The 18,680-nt window shown below is 41.0% G+C and overlaps 1 protein-coding gene and 1 pseudogene across 3 annotated transcripts in view; both read left to right on the top strand.

The window, feature by feature from the left end:
- C1H1orf21 (chromosome 1 C1orf21 homolog) overlaps positions 1-18,680 on the top strand; it is a 237,879-nt gene that overhangs the window by 175,449 nt on the left and 43,750 nt on the right. The gene's annotated exons all lie outside the window — the stretch shown is intronic.
- On the top strand, positions 33-18,649 carry LOC129048595 (tRNA (uracil-5-)-methyltransferase homolog B-like; annotated as a pseudogene).

Raw genomic sequence — 18,680 nt, 5'->3', positions numbered from 1 at the left:
TCCCCAGCTTACCACCTCTAAAAGGTATCTGTCCCTGGCAAAGATGCCCCTATGAAATTAATTCTTCACTTTACCTTGAATGATTCTTTGATCATGGGTTAATGAGATGGTGACTAATGGCAGCTCTGAAATTGCCTGTTTTAATGAATCAATAGGAATTATTTTTAATTAGTACACCAATTATCTGTATGTAAATGATGCTCTCTGATGTGCTTAAGGCGTCTTGAAAGATTTATTTTCTTAATTCTGTTAAGACTCTTGTTTACAATGCTGTTGTGTTCTCTATGAGAAATCCTTTGCTAAGTAGAGGTGTATTTCCAGCCTTTGTGGAATAATCCAGTTTTAGCAAGATCATCTTGACAAGGGCATTTACCATATTTAGAATAAATTGCAGGGCAGTGGATTTGCCTAGCCAACCTAAGCCTGCCAGTGCCACAGCAAGAAGGCATTTTAATGTGTTGCAGAGCTGGTTCTCTCACCCAACCCACTGCCCTCCTCAAAGACACTCTGGTGTACAGCTCCCTCCTCCTCCTAATTTTAAGGCTTCAGGGTGGAGCCGGGGAAGGATACCTGCTGAACTTTGCCAAACCACCTTGAGCAGGGCTATAGGCCCCTGGGCTGGTATAATCCAACAGATAGACTTTATCTGGATGACAGTGTACTGTCAGTGATGAGATGAAGCCAACACCTGGCATTTTAGGATCAGTAGATTTGAATCAAAGGACATACTCAGATCATGTGCCTTAGCCCCAGTACCTCTCAAAGTGTTTTCTCTCCTAAATCTTTTTAAGTTGCTCCCTGAAAAGCAACTTTTGATTCCAAAAGTCTGACTTTGTTGAACAGGTATGTTTCTAGGGTTGTTTGTTTGTTTGTTTTGAGTCAGAGTCTGGCTCTGTTGCCCAGGCTGGAATGTGATGGTGTGATCTTCGGCTCACTGCAAACTCCACCTTCCAGGATCAAGTAATTCTCCTGCCTCAGCCTCCCAAGTAGCTGGGATTACAGGCGCCCACCACCACGCCTGGCTAATTTTTGTATTTTTAGTAGAGATGGGGTTTCACCATATTGGCCAGGCTGGTCTCTTGGCCAGGCTGGTCTCGAACTCCTGACCTCATGATCCGCCCACCTTGGCCTCCCAAAGTGGGATTTTTAAAAACATTTTCCTTTGGGCGCTTCCCCCCACCCCCAGTTTTCTTTCTTTCTTTTTTACAATTATCTAAGATCATTTTTCACCCACCAAAAGGCCTTTTTTAGGTTTTCTTTTTTTAGCCCGTGTACCAGAATAGTAGTTTCAGTGTTGCCAACTGCAAAAGGACCTATGTGTTGTGGATGCTGCCGTAAGCTGTTTCTAAGAACAAACTAAATGGTTCTAGAAAACCAGTACATGGAGTAACTCACATATTTTCATGGAAAGCAGGAAAACCCCTTTGCCCCAGTGTTCCAGCAGCTGTCAGATCTTCTCATCATAAGCAACAATTTTCCTGGACTTGAGAATGGAAAGAAAAAAAATTATATTTGATTTAGTAATTTTCAAAGAGTGAATTATAACAAATGGAGTTAGGTTGCTCACTCCACCTTTTAAACAGCAGTTATATAGCAATAGCTCTCCCCATACCACAGGAATGTTCCCATAAACTTGGATAAACTACATAGGAAGTAGCTCACATTTTCATCTGCACAGTTTATCAGTCAACAAGTGTTCACTGAGTTCCTTTTGCCTAGCACAGCCCTAGCAGCTGCATAAAATGTCTGAGCAGCGTGTAAAGACATTGCCTCCTACTTCAAGTCATTCGCCCCATATGGGAGAAGCGATATATGAAGCATCAAGGGAATAATTAAGGCAACAGAGTGATATCTTGGTAAGTTGTCATTTGTCTACACAGCGCCTTTCAGCACACACGAGTGATTCTCCTTCATTTTCTTTTAAGAAGCAAGTATTAAAAGTGCTGCAAACTTGAAACTGCTGGACTTGATCATCTTTATTCATTCAAAAAATTTAAGCATTTACTACTAAAATTATTTTGTGTAGATGTAGGCACTGTTCTACAACAAATAATTTTGTAGACCACTAATGAAAGTTCAGAGAAGGATATATATTTACACATATGCTTAATTCCTAATTATATAGACTTTGGGGTAGTTCTGCCTATTGTGTGACCTTTTATGTTTAACTACATCACATTTTCTATTTTTGACTGAGCCTACGTGACCAAAATTGTGTCAGTTCAGCATAAGCGGTGCTCTGCTTTCTAACCTTCCTAGTCCTGTGTATTTTCTGCATCATGATTTATTAACAAGTACTTAGGTCATTTAGCTGAATTGTGGAGCAAGAGAGTTAGAGCTAAGATTTCCTGATTGCCAAGGTTTTGGTTCTTTGCTTCCTATATATTAGAGATTCTGTTAACTACTATGAGATGCACATCTTACCATCATCAATAATGCTCTAGAGACACTGCCTCTTTCTTTAGGTTTAACACCTATGTTGCGTTATCTTTTAATCAAGTTCTTAAATGTGATAGGAGAAAAAACAATGGGTGATAAATGCTTCTGCATGAATAAAAATTAACTGCACATATAATGAATACAACTTATTTTAAAATGTCTTCTGCAGCAAAACATTGTGTTGGTTAAAAGTTACCAAGCTGAGGTTAAATGGGTTTTAATTAAAAATTACAAGCTCACCCTACCCCAAAGTACTACCACATGCAACTCTAAAAATACCAAATGGATAAAAACCTTAAAATTGTTCAACAGCTCCCCCTAGCATACATAATTTCAGGCTGTCAGACTAGAAAGCAAATTCTAGTTATCATTTTTTACGTGTCTAGTTACATGGGCACCTTCTTGATATTATTCCTGAATTGAATGTCTGAAGGTAATTATAAGCAGAGAATAGTGTAATCTAGCAAAATGATTTCTTGTGAAAATATTTTCAAAATGATTTTACTTAACTCTGGCTATCCTCTATCCATTGTCGCTGCTTTGGTTGGCTGGTTCAAGGAGACTTCTGTTTTCTTTTGGAACAAGCCATCTAGGAAAGAAAATACAAGGTTGGGGGAAGTTCTTAAAGAAGATTGTGGAAATGCACAAGGTGGACAGAGAATATTTAACTGTCGGTGAATTTTAGGAACACAGTCTCAGGAGTTTGGGCTCTTGAGCAGTTTAACCACTCTGTGACCTAGTTTCCTCCTCTATAAAATCGAGAAATGCTAATAGTACTTGTATCATAAGGCCGTTGTGGTTAATGTGCACAAAGTGAATTCTCAGAGGTGATCAACAGTCATTGTTAGCCTTATTTCACCGTGGATGCATGAATGAAGTCAGGATCTACAGCCTGGGTTCTGACATTGGAGATACCTGAATTCAAACCCTCTGAGAGACCTTGGGCAAATTGCTGAAACTTGGTTTCCTCATTTCTAACTAGAAGTAATAATAACAACTACTGCTTACTACTCTAGAATTAGAATACATATGCAAAGTACCTAGACTGGGCTAGGTAGAAGAGATAGGACACAGCTGTTGGTCTTACAGAATAATAATAATAATAATAATTCTCTTTATTTACGTATTTATTTATTTTGAGACAGAGTCTTGCTCTGATGCCCAGGCTGGAGAGCAATGATGTGATCTCAGCTCACTGCAACCTGCGCCTCCCAGGTTCAAGTGATCTCCTGCCTCATCCTCCCAAGTAGTTGGGACTACAGGAATGCACCACCACGCCCGGCTAATTTTTGTATTTTTAGTAGAGAGCAGGTTTCACCATATTGGCCAGGCTGGTCTTGAACTCCTGACCTCAAGTGATCCGGCCTCAGCCTCCCAAAGTGCTGGGATTACAGGTGTGAGCCACCACACCTGGCCTAATAATAATAATTCTCTAAGGCTAAGAGAACAGGAGACAATAATACTATAACATTCTGTAAATTGGAAAGCTGAGGGAGTGAAGAGTTGCGTTTCTTAGCAAACCCAAGAAAGCCAGTTATATGTAGAATGAACCAGAGGCTCAGGAATTGCTAGCACTAGGGATCTCTGGAAACCTTAGCTGGGGTGTTTTCTAATTCAGCCATCACAGGACACAGTGAGTCACCTCTGCCATGTTTCACCTGCTGCTTACACGGCACACAGTCCAGAATTAGAAGGTGAGGTTTGAAAATTCACCTGTTTTCGTTCTGCTGCCTACAGAAGTTCCACAGTAGAAAGGAAGGAGACCTGGATCAAAGGATAGCCTTTAATTGTGCCACTGACAGTATGACCTTCATCAAGTCCTTTACTCTCTCTAGACGTTAGTTACCACTGATGTAAAATGAAGGGCTAGACTAGACTACCCTTAAAAGTGCCATCCTTGCTCTCAAACCTCATGATGTTAGAACAAAAAAGTATTTCAGGACAAGACTCTGAGGTTGACCTGGTTACTTTTCAGAAGTGTGTGCACACACATATGCACACACATAATAAATTTAGAACAGAACAATATTATATTCTGATGTTATTCATGAGGATAATTAATAGTATCTAAGAATTATTGAATATCCACCATGTTCCAGGTGCTTGCACTATCTTACTTAATCTCATTTGATATAATAATAGTGTTTTATGAGAGAAATTCTGTTATCTTCAGTCTACAGATTAAGAAACTAAGGCTCTAAGAGTTTAAGTTACTTACAGACTTTACAAACATTAAGTGGCAGAGTCTAGCTTTTAAAGATCTGGCCACCTTCAGAGCCCTGGTTCTCTAGACCTCACCATGCACCTCTTTTCTGAACACTGGTGCTTCTCCAGAAAGGTCATCACATTCATTCCAGTTCCTATGGTTGCTTTGAGTTTGTAGTATGACTTTATTACCTTCAACTGGAAAATTATGTGGGGTGTCCCCCTGTAAAGTGGATTGGCATTGGAATTATAAAAAAGCCAAGTACCATGTTTCTCTCACGAAGTCGGTTTGCTCTGAATTCTCAAAGTCCACAGGCATGTAAAAGGCCCTGCATGTGTGAAATTACACATTATTAAAGTCCTGCATATGAAACCTTTACAGGATCTGTAGTTTTCCTTTGTGACCAAACTTAGACAGATCACTGTTGTTCAATAGATTATGTGGCCAATTGTCCTTGGGACTGCAGACTATTTATAAATCTACAAGTAAATATTTTAACCAATCCGTGTATGTAAATTTTCTGTTTAATGTTGATTTTTGAGTATAAAAATAAGGAGAGGACATTTAATAGATGGAATGAAAGAGATAATATATTAAAAGGGGAGGGGAAGCTTAGGGGAGGCTGGGGGTGAGAACTCCTTCCAACTTTTGTTGTACATTGTTTAAAATTGTGGATTAGGGTTATGAATGCTTTTGAGGAAGGTCTCAAGAGAAGAACCCCCAGCAAAGTAGGGAAGGGTACTCCCCGAGAGGAGTCGAGGTACCCAGGTCAGCTGCTATACTGGCACTGGGAGGAGCCCCACGTTCTGCTGCACCTGCCCCCAGGTTGGCTGCGTGTGCCAGGGAGTAGTAGAAGTGCCCTGCTCAACAGGAAATGACTCTTTCCCCGCCACAGTAAACCGGGCCATCTGCTGCCCTTTTGGTTTGCTGCCTCGATTTTGCAGGTTGGAGACATTAAGGCCTGAAGAAACCAAGTGACATGCTTAAATTCAGAGCCTAAGGAAGAGTAGTGACACATGTCAGACAGCTGCCGTGTTCAGCACAGTCCAGAGCGCGCCATATATATGAACTTGTTGTTCTCACCTCAACCCTGAGAGGTGGATGTCAGTGTCTTTGGATGAGGTGGATGAGAGGTGTCTTTGGATGGTAGGCATTAAGAGAGGAGTCCTAACATACAGCCTCAGGTGCTTCCTCTCCATGGTGGGTTTCTTCTCCAAATCAAAACTGCTTCCCTGGTGTGCCGTAAAACCACCAGGTTGGTCACACCTCTTTGGGGGCATAGTATGTAAGGGAAATTTCATGCATGTGGTAGCCAAGAAGTGTCAAAAAGGACAAGAAAAGTCAGAAGAAACCAAGCCATCTGGGACTACTAAGTGATTCCTGGCAGGAAAGGCTGGCTGGTGGTGTGATGCTGCTCTGGAGGCTGAGCTATGAACAGCTCAAGGTGAAATTTTACAAAGACTAGAGTCTCACATCCAAATGCTCGATGGAGTCAAGTGACAACAGCTGCACCCAAATCTGAGGGGCTGTCTTGTCTTCTCCATCCTATAATACCATCTCCTGTCGTCAGTGGCTACAGAAATAAGTCCACCTTCTCTGTGAATCAGGGTCTGGATGGCAGTCCAAAGACTGTGGAATATGACCTGGGAACTTGAAGAGATGGGAACATCGTCTGTGTACAGTCTAACCATCTGAAAAACATCCCTGAGAAACACAATCAGGTGGCACAGTACTATGAAGTAGTCCTTCCACAGTCTCCAAAAGAGCCCTGCCTTCTTCGTGAAGGTGGATACTGGTGTGAGCTCACAGTCCGCACCAATAGCCTAAGGCACACAATGGCTGTCATCACATTCCATCCCCAGGAATTAAGTCCAGAGGAGCTCCATGTTCAGGAGACTGTAAAGGAATTTTTCATTAAAGGTCCTGGAGCAGTGTGTGACTTGACTTCACCTGACTTCCAGGAAAGCAGGACCCGTTTCAGCCATCATCAGTCCACCTACCAGCTCTTGTTTGGGGAACCTCATATCTTTAAAGATCTCCTGGGCTTGAAGGTCTGCATCTGTCCAGATGCCTTTTTCCAGATTAACACTGCTGGTGCAGAGATGCTGTATTGAATTGTGGGGAAGCTGAGTGGAGTGAACTCTAACACCATCCTCCTTGACATCTGCTGTGGAACCGGTGTGATCAGCCTCCCTTTGGCTCAGCTATATCGCAGGTCCTTGGGATTTCGATGGTGGGGCAGGCAGTGGAGGATGCTAGGCAGACTGCAGCCTACAATGGCATCACCAGCTTTGAGTTTCATACTGGTCAAGCAGAGATTTTTCCAGGGCTGCTAAAGTCAAAGGAAGGTGGACAGTTAATTGTTGCTATGTGAACCCAGCCCATGCTGAACTGCATTACAAGGAAGTTCAAGCCATTTGAAACTTCAAGGCCCTCCGCATACTAGCTTTTGTTTCCTGCAGGCCCCGTGATGAAACCACAAGGAATAAACCACACTGAAAGTTCCAGGGGCTAATCTTGAGACAATCAAGCATGAAGACTGAGCTGTGAAATTCCAGAGATGACCTCAAGGCAGTTAATCCACAACCCAGCCATTGTTGAGACGACACCCAGCTTCTCTCCAGGTGCACCGTGACTGAAGACAGCCACCAGAACAAGACACCTAGACCTTGTACCCAGCATACTCCTGCACACCTCCCATTCCATGTTCACCATTTTAAAACCCTCTCTCTAGCCTAAAGTTTGAAGTGATTCCCTTGAGGCTAGAGCCCAGGCATTCTCCTATCTGCTAGCATTTGAGAGCGACTTTCCTTTTATCACATACACACACAAAAAAAACTGTGGTAAAATATACGTAATATAAAATTTATCATCTTAATCATTTTTGAGAATATAGTTCAGTGGCATTAAGTACATTCACATTGTTGTGCAACCATCACCACCATCCTCTCCAGGACTTTTTTCATCTTGCAAAACTTAAACTTTGTACCCATTAAACACTAACTCCTCCTTCCTCGCTGTTCCCAGTCACTGGCAACCACCATTCTACTTTCTCTCTCCATGAATTTGACTACTCCAGGCTGCTGTGCATTTTAGAGAAGTTCTTACATGATACTATGAGTATTATAAGCGAATAATACTTGATATTTATTGGCATTACAACCTAAAAGTCTTATGGTGAAAATATTTCAAAGTTATTTAGAGTAAAATGATGCATGTTAAGCTCTTTTTCCTCCTTGAAGTAACTTAAAACCTATTTTTTAAAAAACACCCTGAGGTTCTTATAACTCACCTTAAAAGTGATGGTGTGCATGCACTGAGGTGACTGCTGTTTCTTGCTCTCTTTTTCTCCCATGGAGCCACAATCACAATTTTAGTCAAGGTTACAATGAAAGCACCACTCCTTCTCTTTGATGGTCCTCCATTCTTGTGCCTCAGCTCCAAAGGTCATTCTGCCCTTTCTGTGCCCAGCTTCATTCTGAGTGGGATTAACGTTGCTGAACCCTGTAGCACACAAGTAAAGGAGGACAAATGTTCATTCGTTCTTTCTTCCAACAAACCTTTATTGAGTGCCTACCACATTACCTACTATATACAAAGATGGATAAGACATGAACATCATCTTTAGGGGCTTGCATTTTATTAGGTTGAAGCATTTAAAGGAGCCTGTCGTAAGAAGAGACAGATATGTAAGCAGATGAGCCAAGGCATTGGGATAAGTCTCTGCCAGGAATAGGGAGGGAGACAGTGGTTCTACCCAGGACGAGAGGGCATCAGCATGGTGTTTTCTTTTGCTTTTCTTCACAAGCCTGATGGAGTGTACCATGCTACCTTGACGAGCTTCTGCAGTTCCTTTTCATAGTCTCTGGAGGAACTGGAGTTGTTCCAGTGATACAGAGTAGTAGAGCAGGGGGTGGTTCTCTAATTTGGACAAGGAAGCAGCAGTTCCCATTGCCACTTGCTTCTCATTTCCATCATCAGTGGTCATTAAATGAAAGTGTGCACATTTTCTAGAGTGTGGTTGAGAGTCCTTTTGTATACAGATAAGCTAAATTCTGTTACTTGCCTTACACTTTGTCAGAGGCTGAACTTTTCTTTGGAAGGTTAAGTGAGGAAATGCTCATTCATTTCTGGATTATGGTATTCTCCTTTCAAATAAAATTACCTAAATAGACAACTACTTAATTTGGAGGAAAAAGTAAAATTAAACTCCAGACTGGGTGCAATGGCAGGTGCCTCTGTTCCAGGCTACTTGGGAGGCCAAAGATGGAGAATCACCTGAGGCCAGGAGTTCAAGGACAGCCTGGGCAATATAGCAAGACTTCCATCTCTAAAAAATAAAATAGATAATAAAACTTTGTACAAGACAGAATGATGATAGAAACTGGTTGTGACAGGGTGATACTATTTTGAAGATTGGGGCCAGGGATGTCAGAACAGTGAGCTAGGGTTGGTAAAGGACTTACTGTTGTCAGTTCAGGAAGAGGTCACTGTGCTGTGGAGAGGACTATGGCATAGCCATATGTCCTAAGCCAAAGCCTACAGAAGCCAAGAATGTAGGGCCCTTTAACTGAGTCTTCAAAAAGTAGCATGGACACTGCAGTCTGGTCTATCCAAATCATCCTCAAAACTGCAGTTTCCTCTTGATAATAGATAAAGGACATTTATTTGAGGGAAAAGCTGCCACTTAGTTATGTAATATCATTCTGCCTTGGTCACCCTGGAACAAGGAATTAGGTAGAGGTGGCAAACAAATTTTATACTATATTAAATAAGATTTAAATATATATTTTTCAGGCACAACTTTTTTATTTTTTTATTTTCGCTGTGCTTTTAAATCAGTAAAAGACATTGGATCCTAGAAGCTGCAGTGATCTAAGTAGCAGCAAGTTTGTGCATATATCCTTTTTGTTTTGTTCATTTGAATGTTTAAATAATGTTTAATAAGTTTAAATTATGTTAAATATGCTGAAATGTGTTAAATATGTTTGTTTAATTTGTTAAATATGTTTAAATTATAATGTTTAAATTATCAGACTGCTGCCACAGTCCCCTTGCATGAAATTCTGCACTATACTTACTAATTTTAGTAAAGTTACCCCTATATCCCAGTCAGGGAAAACAACTCTGGAAGATAATTTTCACTGAAGTCTAACCAAACTTCATTAAATGGATTCTGATAAGATTATAAATGACATGAAAAGTAATATTTTAACATCAGGTCATCAATTTAAGAAAAGGGTATGCTTAGACACATTATTAAAGTTTTTAAAAACTACCCTCTTATGGTCCTCAGAATTAAAGCATAGTGAACAGGAAAGAAAAGGAAAATAATGCAACCGAGTGCTAAGGCAGAACATCTTGCCAGATGTAATGAAGGTGGCATATTCACAGTCTTGGGTTGCTTAACGACCAGGAAACGTTCTAAGAAATGCATCCTTAGGTGATTTTTGTCGTCATGTGAACCTCACAGAGTGAACTTATACAGGTTCTACACACCTAGGCTCTGTGGTATAGCCTGTTGCTCCTAGGCTACAAACCTGTACAGCATGTCACTGAGCTGAATCTTGCAAGCATTTATACACAATGATAAGTATTTGTCCATCTAAATATCTCTAAGCATAGAAAAGGTATGGTAAAAATACAGTATTATAATCTTACAGGACCCCTGTCGTATGTGCAGTTCATCGGTGACCAAAATGCTGTTATGTAGCATGTGACTGTGTTTAACAACTGGCTCTCCCTAGTATCAACGCCGGCTATATGTATTACTTGGTCAACTTGAATGACCTTTTAGAAGAATTTTGATTGCCTTTCGAGTGGGCTTTATCTTACCAGTTATACCTGGTCCCTCTACCCCCTGTTGTTTGCTGGAGACACTTCATCTCTTTCCATGACTTGCCTGGCTTTGACTTGCTTTGGGCTGGAAAGGGGCAGCTGCTGTTTCTCATCTATGGCCATTGGGGGATTTCCAGGGTTCTTGCCCTGTCATTAAAATTATGTGTCCCTTCCAGACCTCTCTCATCGTTAGATACTGGAACATAAGGGGGGAGTTTAAAAATATGTGGACTGCTCTTTTCCTCATCCTCTTTAATTTATATAGATTTGGCCTTTTTAAGAATGTAAAATATTTATTGAAAAAGATGGACATGCAGAGTTTCTGTCCCCTCTTGGCCAGTAACTCTATGGCCTTGTTTCCTTGATGTTCTTCTTAATGTTCTCAATTGTGGGAATGCTTACCTCATATAGTTGTTATGAGGATTGAATGATAACAATTAATACAGATAACAGCAATAATAGTAATGGCTGTCATCTATTGGGCTCTTACCACATGGCAGGACTTGTGCCTGGCATTTCATCTGCATTAACTCAGTTAATGCCCACAGGCCTTAGTCGGGTGTCTGGCTCTTGGGAGGGGTGCTTGTCAATGATAGCCATTATTTTTGTTGTTATTGTGTTTATGATTACAAGAGACCATAAGAGACAAGGAATCAAAAGCTGTGTCTCTCCATTATCAGATTATCAAGGGAACATCAGTGAAGAATATACATAAGATCTCATGTAAGGAACAAATTAAGCACGATCGTGTCTGTATTCTAGTAGTTTATCAACTACAACATACAACTCTTTGAGAAAGGAGGCGTAGGAAGAGGGGGTGAGGGAGCGAGAACATGCATATAGGTAAATGGACCAGTATACATGCTGTTCTGTTCTGTTTTGTAAACATGTTTTCTGGAAAATGACTGTTAGACAGCAGATGTAGCACTCACATTTGTGAGTTTTCATTTCAGCAGTTTACTGAAGTGAAATTTAGAGAAATGGGATAAAGTCTCTAACATTTCTAGTAAGTTCTATCAATCAGAAAACCCTGGAGTTTGGTAAAGTCATTGTTGAATTGTTGAAGATGATCATTGGTAAAAGTTTCTACTGCATTATGGTATAAGCCAAGCAAGATTTTTTTTAAAAAAATTACGCTTCAGGCCAGGTGCGGTGGCTCACACCTGTAATCCCAGCACTTTGGAAGGCTGAGACAGGTGGATCATGAAGTGAGGATTTTGAGACCAGCCTGACCAATATGGTGAAACCCCGTCTCTACTGAAAATACAAAAATCAGCCAGGCGTGGTAGCATGCACCTGTAATCTCAGCTACTCAGGAGGCTGAGGCAAAAGAATCGCTTGAACCAGGAGGCGGAGGTTGCAGTGAGCCAAGATCACGCCACTGTACTCTAGCCTGGAAGACAGAGCGAGACTCCTTCTCAAAAAAAAACACATTTCAGTCAAGTGGATGCCACCTTGTATGTAAGTCTCATGGTGTAGGCACTCTCTCAGCCCATGATCACTCTGGATGCTTGCAGAGATCTTCTGTCAGAATCAACTTTAGTTCTAACAGAGGAAAAAAAAATATTTTAATGTAGTCATTATTGCTGTGTGTCATTGTAAACAGCCTTTTAACCCTTTTCCATTTGCCCTGAGAATACTCACTGATGGCACTTGCAGCTGCAGCGTTTACCCTGAGATAACTTTCACCATGCAAAATCTCTTTCAATATTATTTTCACATCGCTCTAGTATATCGACTTCGGAAACAAAAGACATTCTATTCATACCATTCTGTTTTTAGTAGTGGTATTTCCATTTACAAAATACAGTAATTCTCAATCACTGAAAATGTCAAGTCCTAGAAAACGTAACATTCCTACGCATGATGTTAACATCATTCTCGAAGAGTTCTTGGCCAAAGATTCATTTGATGAATCCGATTTTTCCAAAATAGATGTTTCTGATGATTCAGACAATTCTGATGTTAGTTCTGTTTAGAAATAACTCCAAAAACGGTTTGTATATTTTATTTTCACATTGAAAGTCAGATTTGCTTCAGCCTCAAAGAGCATGTTTACGTAAAATTAAATAAGTGCTGGCAGCGAGCTTCAATTTTTTTTCTACACAGGAAAAGCATTAACAGTTACTTTGAAAAAATAATATGATAAGTGGTGAATAATGTGGAGTATTGGTGGCCTGGAATTAAAAATTCAACCTGGATGACAGGTTCATTCATACCCCAAACCTCAGCATCAAGCAATATATCCTTGGTACAAACCTACACATGTACCCCCTGAATATAAATTAAAAGTTGAAATCTTTAAAAAATTAAAAATAAAATAAATAAAAAATTCAAACCGCCTTTTACTTCAAAGTAGAAATGAAGATAGGCCAGGCACCGTGGTTCATGCCTGTAACCCCAGCACTTTGGGAGGCCAAGGCAGGCAGATCACCTGAGGTCAGGAGTTCGAGACCAGGCTAGCCAACATGGCGAAACCCCATCTCTACTAAAAGAAAAAAAACACAAAAATTAGCTGGGCTTGGTGGTACACGCTTGTAATCCCAGCTACTTGGGAGGCTGATACAGGAGAATCACTTGAACTCAGGAGGTGGAGATTGCAGTGAGCTGAGATCGTGCCACTGCACTCCAGCCTGGGTAACGGAGCAAGACTCCGTCTCAAAACAAAAAAAAAAAAACAAAAAAAAAAAAGGAGAAGTGAAGATAATATATACCTGGGAAACATCAGAAGACTCAAACATTTTGTGATTCTAAGTGATTGTGAAAACTCTGATGTCAGATGCATCTGAAAAGTTTAAATTGTTTCATGAAATGTGCATATGGAAAAAGTAATACTTCTAAATATGATTTTTACATAATATGTGAACTTAAATATATATGTCACTGAATTAACAAACCATATAAGTAGTCAGCTGAAGGTTTCAACCACATCCCTAAAGGATTATATATTTATGTTTGCCAAGACACATGTCTGAGGATCTCATTGGAAAGACAGGAACCACTTTACATTCAGACCTATATGATTCATTAAAGCTCTTAATCATGTTCTTTACCTTTTTTTTCTTTGCCTTTTACTCAAGTAGGAAAAGATTTTCACTTAAGTGGAGAGGCAAGGAATAAGGGCAAAAGGAAACTGGCTCTTAAGACTGACTTGACTAGCAGGACCTAGAGGGCGTGAAAAGAATGGAAAGAATGTGCTTATTGTATCTTTAATGAACGCTTAATTTGAAAGCCTCCTAGTGAAAGAGCCTCAGATGGAAGAGCCATAAGAGCAGCAGGGGACGTGGCTCATTTGTTCTCACTCTTTCTCCCTGACCAGCTGCTGTCCCTATCGGGCTGCGGAGGGCCCAGTCCTGTCGCTACCCCGCATCCACAGGATGAGCTCAGCTCAGGTGTCTTAGGGGAATGCACACCAAATTTGAGGGCAAGTGTGAAGAAAGATAGTATGGGAGTTTTTAAGAAAGCTTCTAAAAGGCTGAAAAGATATGCAAATGAAGAAACTTGGGGCTCAACACACCACTTTAAAGGACTACAGGATCTATTCTGTTTGCAGAGTTTAGAATGAAGATATTTCTAGCCATACATTTCTCAAAAAGGAAAGAAGGGAGAAAAAAAGAATAGCGCTTAGTCTCTATTGCCTAAATACCGTATCTCAATTTTGAAGAACATTTTTAACCCAAATTCTAGCTACAACCAGTCTCTTCCTAGCAGCCTTGGACTAAAAGTACCTCAGAAATAGAACAATGCCAGATTTGATTATTGACTGTTCAGATTGTGTATAGAAATCTAGTGACTGGCTCTACATTGTAAAATAATTATAGCACAACAGAGATGACCCTTGTGTTAGTTAAAAAGCCAAGAAGGTGAAGGGGTACACTGTTAAAATATTAACTTCCCCTCATTTACTCTGACTTCTGATGGGAAGAGGTTGCAGAGGGGTATGGAAGAGGGTGTATGAATAAGGACCTAAATTTACAATTAACCAGGACTAATCATAGAAGTGCTAGAAGAAGTAATAAATGAAAACAATCCATTTTTTCCATTAGGGAAAAACTTAAAACCCCCTGTATGTGAAAACACAAAAAGGTAAAAAAAAAAAAAAAAAAAAAGAAAGAAGAACTTTAAAAAAATCATAATACGTGCAACAGAATCCATACATTTTATATCTATGTATACTAATAGAAAAAAATTTTAATACAAAGAGTTCATACCAGATGAATTAGAGAGGTTTTAGCTATGGCTTCTCTTCTCCTAGCAAACCCCCGACCCCTGCTAAGAGACCCCCCAACCCCTTAATACAGTGTAGGCACCTGACTAAAGGTAGGCTAACCAGTGTTTCCCTGGGATGCTTGTAATTGATACAAACAGGAAGACCCTCTTGCCTGTTGGGCCACAGAGGAGGAAGGATTGACTCTGGGGTTGCCAGGTTGTCATGAAAAAAAAATGAAACCAAGGTGACAAGCAAAAATGGGAGACAGGGAGACAGAGGGCATTGCTTGACTCCCTGAATCCAGTCAGGCCCAAGCCTGATCAGCTTCATTCCTGTTAGGTAAACCAACGTATCACTTTTCTGCAGAGGTAAATCAAGTTGAGTTTCTGTCACTTTTTTTTTTTTTTTTTTTTGGGCGTAATGTCTCACTCTGTCACCCAGGCTGGAGTGCAGTAGCACAATCTCGACTCACTGCAACCTCCACCTCCTGGGTTCAACCAATTCTCCTGCCTCAGCCTCCTGAGTAGCTGGAATTATAGGCATGCGCCACCACATCCAGCTAATTTTTGTATTTTTAGTAGAGATGGGGTTTCACTACGTTGGCCAGGCTGGTCTCGAACTCCTGACCTCAGGTGATCCACCCACCTGGGCCTTCCAAAGTGCTGGGATTACGGGCATGAGCCACCGCACCCGGCCTCTGTGGCTTTTGAGGGAAGGAGTCCTAACTGCTGCAGAACAGACAGTTCTCAGAACCTTCTATCCTCTCACTGTCTTGCCAGTTCCTCTGCTGTGTCCTCGTTGGCACTGCCCTCTGCATTGCCCTAGCCAACCGAAATTTCTTCTTCCTCTATTGTCCAGGGTCCTCTCAAGCCTCCACTACCACCCAGCTTCAGGCCCACCCTTGTGTAGTCACAGTCTACGGCAATGCTCAACTAAACTGACTGCCCCGTTTTCCTCCCCAGGATTACTGCAGCAGGCTCCTAAGCAGCCTCCCTACCTCCAGTTCTCATGGGTACTGCTGCCAGAGTGGTCTTTAGAGAATTCAGATCCACTCTTGTGACTTTCCTGCTTAAAACCCTTCAGAGGCTCTCCCCATGACTTTTGGAATAAAACCCCAAATCCTTAATTTGTCTGCAAGGCCCTGGGGATCTGGCAGAGGCGCCCGGCTCAGCTTCATCCCCCGCTGGCCTACACTCTGCACTCCAGCCAGGAGCCAAGCCGATGCTGTAAATGGTTTGAGACTTTTGGGGACCTTGGGATGGATGAATGCATTTTGCATGTGGGATGGGTGTGACTCTTTACAGCCCAGAGGGCACACTGTGGTAAGCTGAAGAATGATGTCCACATCCAAATCCACGGAACCTATAAATATGTTATTTTACATGGTAAAAGAGACTTTACAGAAGTGATGAAATTAGGGATCTTGGCTTTATCTCGAATGCTTTGAGTGGACACAGTATAATCACAAGGATTCTTACAAGAGGGAAGCAAGAGAATCAGAGTTAGAGAAAGAAGATGTAATAACAGAAGCAGAGATTGGAGATAGAAGATATATTATACTGCTGGCGTTGAAGATGGAGAAAGGAGCTATGGACCGAGGCGGGTCCGTGATGTGTAGAAGCTAGAAAGGCAATGAAACAAGTTCTCTCCTGTTGCCTTCAGAAGGAAGGCGGGCCTCCAGAAGTGTCACGTCATAAATCCATGTCATTTTAAGCCACTGAATGTGTGTTAATTTGTTAAAGCAGCAGTAGGAAAATAATATAGCAGATTTTCTGGGCACTGACAGTTTTGGAATTAAAGAGAGTTGTGGGTGTGTCCAGCTTGTTCGGGAAGGCTGGAGTCTGATTTTAATTTTTGGCTGGCTTCTATGGCACAATGAGTGTGAGAAAAATGATCTGCTTGTAAGAAAAACTAGATCATTTAACTTTTTGTTTTTAGCTTTGACATGTGCAGTTTCTCAGTTTAGTGGGAAAAAAAACTGGCAAGGTTTTGGTTAGTCACAGAAAAAGTTTAGCAATTCTGCACAAATGGTGGGTTTTTATTTGTTAAAATATCAAAGACATGATGGATGATACATTTCTTTGTTATAATATTTTGTTAACTTTTACCAATGTAATTTTATTTTTCTGGCTATATTTTTACCCACCAGAAAAATCTAGTTTTAAAGCATCTTTATTCTGTGGTAGTCAGGTTTTTTGTTTGTTTGTTTGTTTTTTGTTTTTTGTTTTTTGTTTTTGAGACAGAGTCTCACACTGTCGCCCAGGCTGGAGTGCAGTGGCACCACCATCTCAGCTCACTGCAACCTCCACCTCCGGGGTTCAAGCAATTCTCCTGCCTCAGCCTCCCGAGTAGCTGAGATTACAGGCGCCTGCCACCACGCCTGGCTAATTTTTTTTATTTTTAGTAGAGGTAGGGTTTCACTGCGTTGTTCAGGCTGGTCTTGAACTCCTGACCTCGTGATCCACCCACCTCAGCCTCCCAAAGTGTTAGGATTACAGGTGTGAGCCACCATACCTGGCCAGTAGTCAGGTCTTAAATGCAATCTCCTGGGGACCAGGCAACAGGCATAGTTAATAGTTTAATTCCTAAGATCTTTGGTCTTATTTTGGATCACAGTGAATGTGATTCCCATTCACGTGTTTTGTCTCATTTGGTAATCAGAGAGGAGAAATTAGAAATGGAGAAAACAAGGTAGGGTTGTATGTATGCAGCTTTCTGGGGTATAAACCACGGATTTTGTCTCTCGTCTATTTTATTGTGTCCAAGTGGCATTTAGCATAATTGACTAGCCCTGTTCCACTACAGTAAGCTAATCGAGTACTTTTAGTTTGTTTGGAAGTTTAAGCTCCAAATGGCATTTTGGCCCAGTTTAAATCATCAATACAGTTTTTTCTATATTTCTGTGAAATACACATATGTTCGTAACAAATAAGATACTTGACAGAGTTGCATATCAGACTACTAAGAAGAGGAGACCTCTGTGATCAATCTTAGATAGTTAGATAGTTCTGTGATCAAGAATACATACATATTTTATTAATTAGCATTATAGTAGTTATTAAGGCTATCCATAAATATTCCAATTCTCCTTCCAAGCACAAGAGTAGAATTGTATAAAGGGCATTAAAAAATAAAAATATAAACTTTCTCAGCATAAGCTCTGTCACGTTTGAGACAGTCTTGTAAGCAATGATAGCTGTCATTTAGTCCATCACTAAAGAACTGAGGACCTGGCATCCATCCTCTTGGAAGGTTAAAAAAAAAAAGAAAAAAAAAAAAGGAACTGAGGATCTTGGTAATTTAACCATATCAATGCAGTTTTTTTTTTTTTTTTTAACATATTGGCTGAATAAAAATGGGTGCCCTTTAAAGTTCTTTTTTGAGACAGAGTCACTCCGTTGCCCAGGCAGGAGTGCAGTGGCTCCATCTCGGCTCATTGCAACCTCCACCTCCTGGGTTCAAACAATTCTTGTGCTTCAGCCTCCTGAGTAGCTGGGACTACAGGGGTGCACCACCATGCCTGGCTAATTTTTTTTTTTTTTTTTTTTTTTGGTATTTTTAGTAGAGATAGGGTTCCACCATGTTAGCCAGGCTGGTCTGAAACTCCTGGCCTCAAGTGATCTGTCCACCTCAGCCTCCCGAAGTGCTGGGATTATAGGCATGAACTACTGCACCTGACCTAAAGGTATTTTTTAAAATATAAGCTGGGTTTTTTTTTTTTTTTTTTGAGACGAGGTCTCACCATGTTGCCCAGTCTGGTCTTGAACTCCTGGGCTCAAGCAATCGCCCACCTCAGCATCCCATCAAGATTTTCTTTTTTTTTTTTTTTCCTTTTTTTTTTTTTAAGATGGAGTTTCGCTCTTGTCACCCAGGCTGGAGTGCAGTGGCATGATCTCGGCTCACTGCAACCTCCACCTCCCGGGTTCAAGCGATTCTCCTGCCTCAGCCTCCTGAGTAGCTGGGATTACAGGCACCCACCACCACACC

The sequence above is a fragment of the Pongo abelii genome, chromosome 1 (genome assembly GCF_028885655.2).
Source record: "Pongo abelii isolate AG06213 chromosome 1, NHGRI_mPonAbe1-v2.0_pri, whole genome shotgun sequence".
NCBI lineage: Eukaryota > Metazoa > Chordata > Mammalia > Primates > Hominidae > Pongo > Pongo abelii.
The sequence above is the reverse complement of the archived record's forward strand: the minus strand, read 5'-3'. Positions and strand labels throughout refer to the sequence as shown.